Consider the following 15,117-nt stretch of genomic DNA (forward strand, 5'->3'; position numbering starts at 1 on the left):
TTGGAGGAGGGGCTCTGTAAGGAAGTGGCAGATTTTTTCCGGTTGTGTATTTTCAAATTCTAGCGATCTCGAGCTGGTTTCTCAAACTTACCTACCCCACCTTTAAGGCTTTTGCTGCTATTTTAAAGGGGATCTTATTTCTATGATTTAATTAGTTTATCAACAGGATAAATATTGAAAAAAAATCCCCTTATTCCAGCTTTTACATTTTTAGGATTTATTTAATATTTGTTCAATGTTATTTTAAATGTTATACCATCTGACTTTGTAGCATAGGTTTGAGCAAATAAGCGTTGTCTTAACCCTCGGTAAATTACATGTTTCCTTATTTTCTGTCCAAATAATCAGGAGATTAATCAATAAGGACAATTAGAAGGGGTTGCACTCTTAAAAAACGGCATTATTTATTAGAAAGCACTTGTGAGCATAGCCCTAAGACTCTGTCATAGCTGTATCTTGGGAAATAAAATCTTCCTTGTGTCCATTTTTCTTTTATAAGCTACCCTGGAAACGCACAAAGTTTAAAACCACAAACTGACCCTCAGTGATTCAGATCTCCAACATGGAAAGGAACGCAGCGTTTTAAAAGCAGATCGTCATTGCCAGAGGTCGCTCCGGCCAAGCACATACTGACCCTGAAGTCAGGAAGAGACAATCACACAGTACTTTGTTTTTGTGTAACGATGCCACGTGCTGTGCCAAAATCAAGTGAACGATGCCCTCCATATTGAACCCGCTCACACACTCGTGTTTTAGTCCTCGTCAGCAGCTTCAAAACAATCTTGAAAACAAAACCTGTGTGTTTCATCTCACTAGAAATCACATCTGCTGAAAACATACGTTAAATCAGTGCATCGTCGTGGTGCTAAGGTGGGCTGCAGATTTAGGGTTGCACAAGTTTAGCATTCATTTTGACTGATATTGCAATCACCATATTAGAGATGTTGGATATTTGTGTGTCATTATTCTGAGACGTGTGGTTTTTAAGAGCATCTGTACCAAATAAAGATGTTTTATTGGGTCAGTAGAGTACGCTTTGAAGGCTGGGAAGCGTCTATTGTTAATCCAGTTTATATTTAATAAGTCAGCCACGTACTGTCGTCATGATGAAGTTGGTGTTATCTAAACTGGTTTGAAAGAACGATAGACACAACCAGACTATCTCTGCAGCACCACAATCCATAATTCAGAATAATAATTGAACATTTTTTGCCAGTAACAACTACTTCACCTCCTGCGATTTGGATATTGCACCAATCCACTTTGCGACTTCTATAAAATGTTGCAGCCCTAGTTGCAGAAATGTTTGTAAAACAGTCCACCACGCTTTTATGGTGGCATGCATTTACACTAACACGCAAACATGCAGAGATGCAGTTCACACCTGCACAATATGGGTCAGACCCCCCACTGTGGGATTTGGTGTCCTATAAAACAGTAAGACTAATCATCAGCGAGGTACACTGAGAGCTGGTGAGGTTGTGAAATCGTAGCTTTCCTTTCTCTTCTTTGATCCGGTATCTTCTCTGTTCTGTTCACTGAAAGCCTCTGTATGGTATTGTCGTTTGCAATGTGACAAAAAACATGTTTGCTCTGTATATCTCGCTTCCTCCAGCTTCACACTACTCCTCAAAAAGCAGCTTGTGTTTTTTACTTTCTCCTCTTTTTTCTGTGAAGTAATGCCTTTTTATCCGAGCAATAGATTTGCTGCAGTGTTTGAATGAACCCGGACCTCACACACACACCTCGAAAAACTGTATAAACTCAAAATAAATGCACAGACAATCAGAGGGAGAGACATGGAGGCGAGAGGAGCGAGGGGGGAGCACCAGAGACATTTTGGAAAAGTAACATTTGCCACGTTTACATGCACCCTGTTGTTGGTAGTTTTCTTCATGGGAGGCTGAATAAATGGTAGCAAAAACAATCAAGATTTACTCACTTTGGTTTCAACTTGACGGATGAATTAAACCGATATAATATCAGTTACGACAGGCAGGGATAAAGTCACATGATAAAGTCTAAAAATGTGGGGAAATCAGGGCTGGTTGCACAAACATGCACGGTAAGAAGAGTCATAATTCTGCTCTTATGTCTAATGGCCCCTTTTTTAAAACCAAATACTCCCAGGAACTGAACTCAGGAACTAAATGAGGACCTAAAAGTCCCCTCGGTGCGTCTTAAGAACCTTGAGCAGCTAATAACATGAGAACATTTACTTTAAAAGCATTACAAACTTAGCTTGACACTTAATTTCTTAAAGATACGACACACACACACACACACACACTCATTTGGTTTGATGTTCGGCTGTAGAGCAGAAACCACATTTTGAGATAAGTCTTAGGAATTTGGCTGCATGACTTTGTATAAAAGTCAACATGTAAAGAGTTTCCCACGAAGCAACATCTGTTGCTTGCTTCCCGTCTGAATGAAATCTGTGGTGTGTTTTAGGTTTGTGTGTTAAACCATCATGTGTTCTTCAAAGGCTGCTGGACCTTCTACCTCAGGAGCAGGGACTGAATGAGTCTCTTAGGTCCTAAAGCTCCTGAGTTTCTGTAAATATGTCTGGGTTCCTGCACAGGTAAAGGGCCACAAATCACACAAAATAAAATAAAAAATCCAACTTGACTTGACTTTATTTGACCACAAAGCGTCCTAAAACTCTTCCATCTGGAGAAACTGCAGCTTCAGAAAGGATGCAGATATAAAAACCCAAATGTTCCACATGAAGAAACATCTCCAGCAACTTGACAACACATTCAGCGTTTAGAGAACATTCAGCAACTTGAGGAGACATGCGCAGCGTTTACTAAAAGCTGCAGAAACCAAACGCTGAAGAAGCTCAAACACAACGGAGACCAGGGGACACTAAAGAGTGACGCACACAGCTGGGAGACCAGGGGACACTAAAGAGTGACGCACACAGCTGGGAGACCAGGGGACACTAAAGAGTGACGGACACAGCTGGGAGACCAGGGGACACTAAAGAGTGACGCACACAGCTGGGAGACCAGGGGACACTAAAGAGTGACGCACACAGCTGGGAGACCAGGGGACACTAAAGAGTGACGCACACAGCTGGGAGACCAGGGGACACTAAAAAGGGACGCACAGCTGGGAGACCAGGGGACACTAAAGAGTGACGCACACAGCTGGGAGACCAGGGGACACTAAAGAGTGACGCACACAGCTGGGAGACAAGGGGACACTAATGAGTGACGCACACAGCTGGGAGACAAGGGGACACTAATGAGTGACGCACACAGCTGGGAGACAAGGGGACACTAATGAGTGACGCACACAGCTGGGAGACAAGGGGACACTAATGAGTGACGCACACAGCTGGGAGACAAGGGGACACTAATGAGTGACGCACACAGCTGGGAGACAAGGGGACACTAAAGAGTGACGCACACAGCTGGGAGACAAGGGGACACTAATGAGTGACGCACACATAAAGCTGGACAACAATGTTTTTTACATTTGCATCGTTTCTGAAGATGCAGAGTCTTGGGGTGTTTCTCAATCGCGAGTAAAGCTGCTTCAGAGCCACTATTTCAAGCATGCTACGTCATCGAGTGCCGCCGAAGTACTGTTCCAATCTCCAGCATACTTGGAAATCTACCGAGCCCGGCGTACTCCGTTTGGAGAAATATCGAGGCTGCACATGAGTAGACTCCGCGGTCTTAAAATCCCCACAATGCTTTGCGCACGGACCAATTTCCCCAAATCTGTGGCGGAAGATGTAAGGCGGGGCCTCTCATATGACGCACACCTGCACACTTGCTAGCCTGTTCCACTCTTTGTTTTCCGAATGCAAGGAAGTATTCTTGACTCGCTTCTGAAGTATCATTGTACATAAAACTACCTCTGTATATTCTCTGTCGAGCTGCGGAGGTTAGCTAATCGTTGGGATATAAACATTGGCATACGGCTACGGATAAAGATTAACCAAGTTCGAAACCTAAGATTAGACTGTATGGCTTTTTAATAGCAATCACAGCTTCTCCAGTTAAAGCCATTTTATTATTGACCATATAACTCCGTAATATCCTCCGCTGTTAACCCCCAGACAGATACATACATATATATATTTGAAATGCTCTTTTTCCTCATCGTTCCTCCATCTTTTGAGAGTCAAGTTGCGTGCGGTGAGGAACAAGCACTGCAGGGCGTTTAGGGTCGTCCGTGGACATGAGGATTATCGGGACCAAGAAGATTTAAAACAATCTATAATCGTGATCTTAAAGACCTTCACGATAAGATGGTTTCGTGACATTAAAGACATCGAGGTTGACTTTTCGTTGGATCCAATGTCGTCCTGTAGCAACCAGCCCTGATTTATTTTATAGTCTGAGTTCATAACCTGGCTATTGACCTCAAGGACCTCGCTTACCACATCTTGTCCGGATAAAATACATAGAAATTCCAAGATAAACTTACAAATATGTTACTTTCAATCAAATCGGACAGATATTACAGCAGTGTTTTCAGTCACCATTTTTCAGCTTAATCTTAATTTAATTTAAACCCAACTTTTTTGAAATATTGAGATTTACAGTAGAGCTAAAGAACCTGTGATTATTCATGATAATGTAAACTCATTATTCATGTAAAATCAATAACTAATGCAGCTTTAACCCCTAAAAGTAACCCAAAAGACAACAAATCCCACATCAATAGTGATAACTCATACTACTAGCTAACATCGCAAATGCTTGTATTTTTGTAGGTTGACCTTAAGGACCTCGCTTACCACATCTTGTCCGGATAAAATGCATAGAATTTCAAAGATAACTTTCAATCAAATCGGACAGACATTAGAGCCGTGTTCTTCAGTCTCCATTTTCCAGCTGAATCTTGAAAAGACCGTCAAATTTAACAACCAAACGTTACCTCACCATAAACCCAACGTTTTTTTAAAGTGACCTCAATGTAGCTGCAGCCATACTAAGAAAAGAATAATGCCACAGGTGAAATCCTTAGTATAGAAATAACGTATTAGGCTTTATGCAACCAGCGTCTGGCTCTTAAGCTCCTAAAGAAAGTGCTTATATCAAAAGTCTCTGCATTTTGCTGAAGCAACAGTCGATTAAAATGAACTTTTTTTGCTAAAAACTGTAGATTTAATTAAGTTAATAGTAAATTATAGGCAAAACAACTATGAAATATTGAGATTAAAGACACTATAATACAGTAGAGCTGAAGAACCTGTGATTATTCAGGATAATGTAGAGATTTGACTCATTATTCATGTCAACTAATGCAGCTTTAACCCCAAAAAGTAACCCAACAGACATCAATCCCACATTTATAGTGATAATTCGTTCATAACATCGCAAATGCTTGTATTTGTGTAGTTAATGTACAAAATGGAGATAATATGTTATTATTTGTCCATGTCACACACAGTTTATTGAAATGTTGGTGCATGTAAGCGTGGTCCAGAAGAGTTTTAATGTTTCCCCTTGTCTCTCTCCCACCAGTTGTTACTCTTTCTCAGTTACAAACAATAACAAGAGTTGCATGATAGAAAAGCTATTTTAAAGTACAAAGGAAAAAGGATGTATATTTTCAGACTGCAGATTTTTTTTACGGATGTTGTTCGCATAATATGATATTGTTTTTGCATAGTGTTAAAAAATACAGTGACAAGACGTTATGATTCATTAAAAAACACTTCCATAGAGCGGTGCAGGGATGACGTGTTTACCCGGAAGGAAGCTGCTGGTTCCCTCGACAAAAAAGCAACGGGATTTCTCCATAGGATTTTAGAAAAGAGCTGGAAATAAGATCTGTGGAAAACGAACCTGTTTGATAAATGCACGTTTTGTTCAGCCGGATAATCTCCACATGTCTACCCTACTTTTATAATGTTCGAATCATAAATCTAATGGCCAGAAGCAAAATGCTAACGTTATGCTATAAAGGAACTACAGCCGAGTCCAGCAGCACGACTTCAACGTCACGCCAACTTAAGATCCATATTCAAACATACAGATTCTAAATGGTACGAGTTGAAGCGTTTGTTTGAACAGTTTGCAGGAGGCAGGTACTTGCTTTCAAGCAGAACAGGGCTAACAAACTAATGGCGCATTTCCACTACACGGTCGGCCTCGGCCACGCTCGGTACGGCTTGGCCGCATTGGGCCTTAACAGGGCCGACTCACTTCATGCTGCGCTTCCATTACAGTTTAGGAACTGGGGTAGTTACTATAGTAACGCAGTGTAGGCGGAGCCGTGACGTCATCTTCAATGAGAACTCCAGAAACACAACACAGCCGTTAGCTGTGAGCACTCAGAGCTCACAGCTCCTCATATATGTTCAGAAACTCGACAAAAGTTAAACAAGTACACACCACAGACTGCCTGTGTCATGGTGAATACAGTCGCTGCTTTATTTATGTCTGTATAGGCCGTTGTTGTGAGTGTGGACGGTCGGAGCATATACTGCGTTAGCTTAGCCAATCTCCATCTAGAAAAACACGCATTTTAAAAGGTGTTTCGCCTGCCGTCTGTCTGCAGACTTGACAAAGCATTAATTCATGGTTTTTACTAACCGGTATCAGTATGTTGTTACTTCGGCATCATTTTGAAACGTGTATTACAATTAAATCACGGTCAAATATGTCCATCTTGTTGTAGTTGTAGCCCCCTTGCCAGCGCTCCTCTCTCTAGTTTAACATACTCAGCCCGACTCAGCCCTGTTTGTTGGCCCCGATAGAACCACAATTTTGTCGGGCCAGAAAAGAGGTGAAAAAGTGGCCCCGGGCCGTGCCGGGCCGGGACTAGGCCTAGTGGAAGCACAACCAAAAACGGGCACGGCACGACACGGCACGCTTAAAGCGAGCTCCGCGCTGTAGTGGAAATGCGCCATTAGAGGAGTGTTTACGTGTTCGGCGTAATGGCGTACAACGGCCTCCTCAACTTCTGTAGTCCTATTCAGCCACTTGGTAACAACCATCGTTTTTCCGACACGTCAACTCTTCAGAAATCACCAGTGGGGTCACTGCTGATGGATTTAATGTCGTAGAACAAAACGTGATCCGTCTCTTCAATTTGTGTCAACCACAGACCTTATTTCCAGATATTTTCCAAAATCCTATGGAGAGATCCCATTGGCTCTGACCCCTAGATTCCACCGGGGCCGTCTGCGCCCCGTTACGGCTGCGTGACGGCTGCGTGACGGCCGCGTGACGGCCGCATGACGGAAGAAGCTGCTGGGACTCCCAGCAGCTTCTACTGAAGCCTTCCGAGTAAATCGCCAGAACGCCGACACCTCCTCATCTCTACCGCTCCCATGTTTTATTTTGTGTTGCCATAAGTTAGTCTCTCTGCGTTTGTGCACTGGGCGAATGCTAATGCTAATAATGCTAATGCCAGGATAATAAAATGGCGGCTCTACAAAACATTTCAGAGTTGTACGGGGTTTGCAATTCGCCCAGCCAATCAGAACTGGGGCACTTTTTTCCCCCAGGAAAGTACCATCTCTCAGCAGGCACTAAAAATGGGGGTAAAAGTTCCCGAGATGAAGTACTCTTTTTGGTGTGAACGCGACATAAGGGGTACTAACGGAACTAAACGCGAAAAGTACGGTGAAAAGTACTCCGGTGTGAACGCAGCTAATGGGTGCTATTCCACCAGACGCGCCGCGTTACGGCTAGAAGCGTCCCAGAAGCGTCCCAGAAGCGTCCCAGAAGCGTCTCGGCGCTGGGCTCCGCTAAAAATAGGATGCTGGTCTATTTTCGACGCGACCTGAGGTGTTGCATAGCGCCGGGCAGGAAGTGGACCGGTCAGAGCATCCAGTCAATCCCCAAAATAAACTAATTTTGCAGACCCTATCCCTCCGTAGTCTTTCAAGTAGGAGAAATGCCAGCGTTCTCCTCCGGTTTACAGGCACTGTGTAAATTATATATATAGAATAATTATGATGATGAACGAATTTTTTTACCACTAAAACGCATCTTTGATTCATGTCGTTTATAACTGGACTATTACAATTATTACTAACTTTGTCTGTACAAAGTATCCTGTCCAGGAAATATGCCCAAATCAACAAAAACTGCGAGCCGGCACGCAAGACGCTCCACTCCTGAAACGCTTCTGAAACGTGCCCGGTAGGGTTTGACGCTGTAGGAGGTCGGAACAAAACCGCGGCGCAGCCGTGACGCGGCACAGACGGACCCGGTGGAATCCCGGGGTGAGACGAGGGAACCCGTAGTGGTAAAATGCTAACTCACTTCCGTGTTTTAGGACTTGTCACTGCACCACTCTATTAGTGCAGCGTTAATGTGTACTATTTAAAAAGAGGCTGTTCACAGAACACTTTATGGTGAAACACAGATTCTCTCCTCGTGTGTTTGAGTGTCTTTTTGTTTCTTCTGTTCAACACAAACTGGAAAACCGTCACCGAGAGAAAGGGATGAGAAGATATGTGTTTTAGGTTCAGGAGCAAATCTGTGGCAGCAGAAACAGAAGATAGTATTTTTTGTATTTGCTGTCCTGCACTCAGAGGACACAGAGACTGCAGCTGTGGAGAATAAAGATGGTTTTGAGAGAATTTGATGATGTGTGTTTGTTTTTGTTGCACATGTGTGACTGGTTTGTTTTACTTTAGTTAACATCACAATTCAGTTTGAGTTTAGTATATAAAATATAATATAATCTGACATTTTAAAGACTGTTTACCGACTTACTATACTATTACTTTTTATTAACAATATTATCTGGCATTTTTATGACTTTATATAACATACTATTCTATTGTGTTTTTTTCGGGGGACACTAAAGAGTGACGCACACAGCTGGAGACCAGGGGACACTAAAAAGTGAAGCACACAGCTGGAAGACCAGGGGACACTAAAGAGTGACGCACACAGTTGGGAGACCAGGGGACACTAAAGAGTGACGCACACAGCTGGGAGACCAGGGGACACTAAAGAGTGACGCACACAGCTGGGAGACCAGGGGACACTAAAGAGTGACGCACACAGCTGGAAGACCAGGGGACACTAAAGAGTGACGCACACAGCTGGGAGACCAGGGGACACTTAAGAGTGATGCACACAGCTGGGAGACCAGGGGACACTAAAGAGTGACGCACACAGCTGGGAGACCAGGGGACATTAAAGAGTGACGCACACAGCTGGGAGACCAGGGGACACTAAAAAGTGACGCACACATCTAGGAGACCAGGGGACACTGATTGACTTGAACACTGAGAATGTATTTATTAACTTCAGACATTTTCATATACAAATGTGATCATACACCAACACACTTTTTAGATATATACATTTTTCACACACAACGCACAACCATTTACTAAATTAAACCATATCCCATCATAATACGAGCAAATAAAAAGGCACAACAATAAATATATTATGTGTGTGTGTGTGTGTGTGTGTGTGTGTGTGTGTGTGTGTGTGTGTGTGTGTGTGAGTGTCCTAGTTGGGTTGCCGTACGGAGTTGTGCAATATGGCGGACCATCTCGCACATGCGCAGTACCGATCGGGCAGGTGGACGGATCGGGTAGTGACCAAGCCCCCAGGAAGTGCGCCGGACTCAGATGAAAATATTCGTGGTGGCCAAACGGCGGTACTACACTTCCTTTTGGTTGCCAGGCCCGGAAACACTTTTTCCCATTGACTTACATGGGGAAAGAGTGGTCTGTAAATCGTTGGATAATTTTTTTTAAACTAAATAAACTACCCAGTATGAACACTTGTATAGCCCTTATTAAAAACATTCGTTCCTCAAGTTGTAAAAATGTGCTAATAACGTTATTCTGTGAGTTATTTCCCTCTGCATTATGAACGCGCATCTAACCCACGGGACCGCGCCGCCCGGCACGTTCATGTTACGTGTTCAGCACTACATGCGTTTATCTTTACCCATGGATGCACAATAAGAACGGACCCATATCGCCTTACTGCCAGCCCACGGAGCTGTAATAATGGATATATTCAGTGGCGACTGGTCATTAGGGGCAGGTGGGGCTGTGCCAGCAGAAAGTATTACAAATAATGATTACAAAAATGCAAAAAAAAAAATAAAAAAAAATATAAAATATATTTTAAGATCATGTTTAATCATCTGATTCGTCTGTACATTGCTGTTTTAGTCTGTGTTCTTCTAATTAGTGTGTCTACAGTCACAGTGTGTGCCTATTGAGCTGTTTAGAGCCATGTGGGACAAAACCTGATTATGCCCCTTCCTCTCGCTGTGAAGTCAACGGTGACTGTAAAAACTACACTGCGCATGCTCAGAGTATTTTCTATGTAATGTGTGTGGCAAAAAAATAATGACCAGAGGGGCACGGAGCTACCATCCCCACCATACGTCATCTCAAATCATTCAGAGCTGATTGGCTGTAAGTACGTGTGCCGCAAAAAGTGTGGTGCTTGAAGAGGAGACGAGAGAGCTGCAGTGGCGCGTCCTAAAACCAGGAAGTAAGCACAAAAAAGCAATGAGATTTCTCCAGAGGATTTTAGAAAATAGCTCGAAATAAGATCTGTGGGAAACGTACCTGTTAGATAAATGCACGTTTTGATTAGCCGGATAACATCCACATGTCTACCCTACTTATATAATTTTTTTATCATAAATCTATCGATTAGATTTATGATAGACTTTTGAAACTACAAGAACATAAGGAGGACTTTTACAAAAAAGTAATAGAAATGTTTGTCCAGAAGGATAGGAAAATGGACTTCATCTTCAAGTCAAGGTAAGACCGCAATTTTATTGAAAATGGGATCTTACTAAGAGAGAACAATTCAATATTTAAATGATAAAATTACATTTTTTGGGTATCCTTTTGTTGAACTGTCTGTTTAAAATTAATCGAAGCATCAGACAAAAAAAGCTTTTGAAAATAATATTATATTTTGGTTTAGGTCAAAATATAATATTTGTAAACCTGAAGAGTCAGTGCCAGTGCCTCACCAGCCATGAACCTCACTGCACGTCACTGCAGAAGCTTATATATAGACATCTAAGTTTTTTGTGCCCCACGACTTTTGTACATATAAAAACGCCACTGGATATATTGCACATGTTTGCTGTAATTCATCATTTGTAAAATATTATACTACATGGGCTCTGTATGATTAAATCTTGTACCGTAAATGTTGTATTAAATAAAGTTAATATTACCGACGTAGATTAACGTCCCTGTAGCTTCTTATTGCACTAAGAAGTTTATTGCACTGTATATATATATATATATACATATATATACATATATACATATATATATACATATGTATATATATACATATATACATATATATACATATACATATACATATATATACATACATATATATACATATATATATATATACATATGTATATGTATGTATATGTCTATATATATATATGTATATATATATGTACATACATATACATATATATATATATATATATATATATATATATATATATATATATATATATACAGTGCAATAATTCTTTCATGCTAAATGAAGCTCTGTTGCTTGGATATCACTAGATCCTGTTACAGCGTAATATAAAAGTACATAACGATTGATGTGTAAATTAGCATAATTACTAGCTAACCGCTAGCTGCTAACTGCCGCCTCGTTAATATCAAATCTATCATAATAACAATCCATTACCATGCTGTCATGAACGTGCGGTGCTGTTACGTGTACGCAAATTGACGTGCTTGATGTGAACGAGCATTTTGGGGGGCATGGTTAAAGTTGCGCATGCGCTATGAGCGCACATACGGGTACTTCTCAGGCATGCCGGGTAATCTGTGACGTTTCGCTCTCTCAAAAGTTGGGCCATTTTATCATCATGCGCGAATGAGCCGGGTTGCATTCGAATAGTCCATTTAGCTTAGGAACCTTCCTAACGGAGTGAAATGACCCGGAAGTCCCTCAGTGGCAGCCATGATAAGTGCCGTTCGAATTCTCTAAATTAAAAGGAAAGGAGGTTTCAAACTTCCTTTATAACCTCCTTTAGCCTAGGAACCACTGGACCTCCCTAACCGAAAGGAGAGGAGAAAATGCTGCCCCACAATGCCTTGCGGCCGCAGCATTTGCCGTCACACAACAGTCGGCCGTTCACGGAAACAACCGATTATGAACGAGAAATGATATCATGAAAGTTACGGTGCTTATTAAGCATTTTAAAACGTATGTGGTAAGTTGCCAAAGTGCTTTGTTTTGAACGTTCATCAGTATTATAATCAAAAAGAGAAATATGAACGTTAGTTTTTACTGAAATTATCAAATAAAGTCAACATTTCACAGTCTTTACTGAGCTGTGTGGGGTTTGTTCAACTTTTAAAAGATGTTTGAATGGTGATATACACAGTGATAGATGTTAAGGACTAACGTTTATAATAAATACATTTGTATTGATTTGAAGATCTTTTCATACAATCATACGTATTGGGATCATTTGTATTAATGTGGACCGGAGGGAGAGGGTGACGAGCATAAGTTTCACTTTCCTTTTTTATTTCAATTCCAACTTTGGTCATGAAGAATATGTTTCTCTGTTGTCCCCGTTCATAAAGCATAAAACAACAGCATCAGAGCACGGTGCAGAGTCTCTAGATGAGTTTACAGTAGTCCCTCGTTCTTATTAAACATCCATGTTGTAGTCCGCTGTATAGAAAACTGTAGTTTCCATAGTTTCCCCACAGCAGCAGGCGCACATTTATGACCTCTGCTGGCGCATCATAAACACGTCGGATAGTGAAAGTGCAGTCGGATTCTCTAAAGTGCCGCAGTCTCTTCTCCTAAATCCTTTTGAATTCTCCTATCCACTATCCCTTAACCCCATGACGTTTCACTCCGAGGTCAAGGAATAGACGATAGGGTTAGAACTTAGGAGCTGTTTTTTTGGAGTATTCGAACGCAACCCAACTCTCATAGGAATGAATGAGGCCCCGCCTCCCACGCTGTATCCAGTTCTTATTATACATCCATGGTAGTGACAGACACTAAAGAGTGACACACACAGCTGGGAGACCAGGGGACACTAAAGAGTGACGCACACAACTGGGAGACCAGGGGACACTAAAGAGTGACGCACACAGCTGGGAGACCAGGGGACACTAAAGAGTGGCGCACACAGCTGGGAGACCAGGGTTGCGTTCGAATACTCCAAAAAAACAGCTCCTAAGTTCTAACCCTATCGTCTATTCCTTGACCTCGGAGTGAAACGTCATGGGGTTAAGGGATAGTGGATAGGAGAATTCAAAAGGATTTAGGAGAAGAGACTGCAGCACTTTAGAGAATCCGACTGCACTTTCACTATCCGACGTGTTTATGATGTGCCAGCGGACGTCATAAATGTGCGTCTGCTGCTGTGGGGAAACTATGGAAACTACAGTTTTCTATACAGCGGACTACAACATGGATGTTTAATAAGAACGAGGGACTACTGTAAACTCATCTAGAGACTCTGCACCGTGCTCTGATGCTGTTGTTTTATGCTTTATGAACGGGGACAACAGAGAAACATATTCTTCATGACCAAAGTTGGATTTGAAATAAAAAAGGAAAGTGAAACTTATGCTCGTCACCCTCTCCCTCCGGTCCACATTAATACAAATGATCCCAATACGTATGATTGTATGAAAAGATCTTAAAATCAATACAAATGTATTTATTGTAAACGTTAGTCCTTAACATCTATCACTGTGTATATCACCATTCAAACATCTTTTAAAAGTTGAACAAACCCCACACAGCTCAGTAAAGACTGTGAAATGTTGACTTTATTTGATCATTTCAGTAAAAACTAACGTTCATATTTCTCTTTTTGATTATAATACTGATGAACGTTCAAAACAAAGCACTTTGGCAACTTACCACATACGTTTTAAATTGCTTAATAAGCACCGTAACTTTCATGATATCATTTCTCGTTCATAATCGGTTGTTTCCGTGAACGGCCGACTGTTGTGTGACGGCAAATGCTGCGGCCGCAAGGCATTGTGGGGCAGCATTTTCTCCTCTCCTTTCGGTTAGGGAGGTCCAGTGGTTCCTAGGCTAAAGGAGGTTATAAAGGAAGTTTGAAACCTCCTTTCCTTTTAATTTAGAGAATTCGAACGGCACTTATCATGGCTGCCACTGAGGGACTTCCGGGTCATTTCACTCCGTTAGGAAGGTTCCTAAGCTAAATGGACTATTCGAATGCAACCCAGGGGACACTAAAGAGTGACGCACACAGCTGGGAGACCAGAGGACACTAAAGAGTGACGCACACAGCTAGGAGACCAGGGTTGCGGTCGAATACTCCAAAAAAACAGCTCCTAAGTTCTAACCCTATCGTCTATTCCTTGACCTCGGAGTGAAACGTCACGGGGTTAAGGGATAGTGGATAGGAGAATTCAAAAGGATTTAGGAGAAGAGACTGCGGTACTTTAGAGAATCCGACTGCACTTTCACTATCCGACGTGTTTATGATGCGCCAGCGGAGGTCATGAATGTGCGCCTGCTGCTGTGGGGAAACTATGGAAACTACAGTTTTCTATACAGCGGACTACAACATGGATGTTTAATAAGAACGAGGGACTACTGTAAACTCATCTAGAGACTCTGCACCGTGCTCTGATGCTGTTGTTTTATGCTTTATGAACGGGGACAACAGAGAAACATATTCTTCATGACCAAAGTTGGAATTGAAATAAAAAAGGAAAGTGAAACTTATGCTCGTCACCCTCTCCCTCCGGTCCACATTAATACAAATGATCCCAATACGTATGATTGTATGAAAAGATCTTAAAATCAATACAAATGTATTTATTATAAACGTTAGTCCTTAACATCTATCACTATGTATATCACCATTCAAACATCTTTTAAAAGTTGAACAAACCCCACACAGCTCAGTAAAGACTGTGAAATATTGACTTTATTTGATCATTTCAGTAAAAACTAACGTTTGTAGTGATCACTAATTAACTGGGTTACATAATTCACTCATGGAACTACAGGTTGGGGGTATTGTTCCGCACGGACACAAATGTTGACTGTACCTCCTGTGTACTTACTGCGTGTCCTCCCTTTCGCTTTCTCTTCTCTTCTCGGGCTGCGACCCGACAGCATGTCCATTTCTGCTGCT

Source organism: Trematomus bernacchii, unplaced genomic scaffold (genome assembly GCF_902827165.1).
Source record: "Trematomus bernacchii unplaced genomic scaffold, fTreBer1.1, whole genome shotgun sequence".
NCBI lineage: Eukaryota > Metazoa > Chordata > Actinopteri > Perciformes > Nototheniidae > Trematomus > Trematomus bernacchii.